The following is a 1,129-nucleotide window of genomic DNA, read 5'->3' as shown; positions in this document are numbered from 1 at the left end:
ATTTAAAAAGAAGAAGTAAATAAATAAATGAATAAATAAATAAGTAAATAAATAAAACTAGAAATAGAGTAAAACAAATGAAATAAAATAAAAAGTAAAGTAGTCAAACAAACAGAATTGGACAATCTACATGAAAAAGGAAGGCCCACTCCAAAACAGTGCGTCCGCTGTGAGTTATCATGGGGCATGGGGTTGAAATGGGAAGTGGTGGATGTTTATGCACAGTATTATCCATGTTACGCACTTTTAATTGGCCTTCAGTATACCCTTTTCTGTTCTTTCGCTCGTTTCCAAAGCGGAAAGTCCGGATTCGAGCCTCGATTCGGACTCGGGTTGTTGTTTTTTTTGCCCCCTCCTGCCCACCCAGAAGTAATGGGTACCTGACTTCGAGTTTGGGAAGTACAAATTTGCAAAGGTGGCATGGCAAGGAGCTGGCCACCCTACCACTATATTATGCTGAAAGCCCAGGAAGTTGTCTCACTGACAAGGCAATCCCCAAATGCGGATCGGATGCGGGAACAACTTTACTTTTATAACTATTTCCATTTTTATTTTGGTCTTTTTTGTAACATTCTTATGCTATCAAAAAGGCTCTTTTGTTGCTTCTGTTGTATTTATTGGGAACATATTTTTGTTCTTCTAATGAACGTGTTTTACACTTCCATAGGCCTAATTCAGGTTAGCAGTATTTTACGACCGTCATGACTACTGTTCCTGCAGAAAGCCTCGTGCGTCTAGAGATTTGAATTGGTCTCACTTCAAGGTCATGATAATTTAGGGACAGAAACACCCACTTGTGACGTCACATACCCTACGGACATGCGCAGTCTCTTTCTGCGGTGCTATGTGTTGGGAAAAGGGGCGGATGGGTGTGGGTGGGCAGAGACAAATTATGCCTTGATAATGATATTTTTTCGTTCCATAGATAGTTGAGTTCTTTTTAATCTGTTGTGGGTTTTTTTTAAGGCCATAAACGTTGGATCGAATTATTACCTCCACATGTCACAAAGGATTAGGTTCTACATCTTTTCTTGTTTAAATTAAAAACGAAATGTTACTCAGTTGTGACAAGATATTTTCATGTCGTTGTAGAGGTTTTTCGTCCTGTATTTGAATGACAGAAATGCAA

This window comes from Aplysia californica, unplaced genomic scaffold, assembly GCF_000002075.1.
Source record: "Aplysia californica isolate F4 #8 unplaced genomic scaffold, AplCal3.0 scaffold01170, whole genome shotgun sequence".
Classification (NCBI taxonomy): Eukaryota; Metazoa; Mollusca; class Gastropoda; order Aplysiida; family Aplysiidae; genus Aplysia; species Aplysia californica.
Note: the sequence above shows the minus strand (reverse complement) of the source record.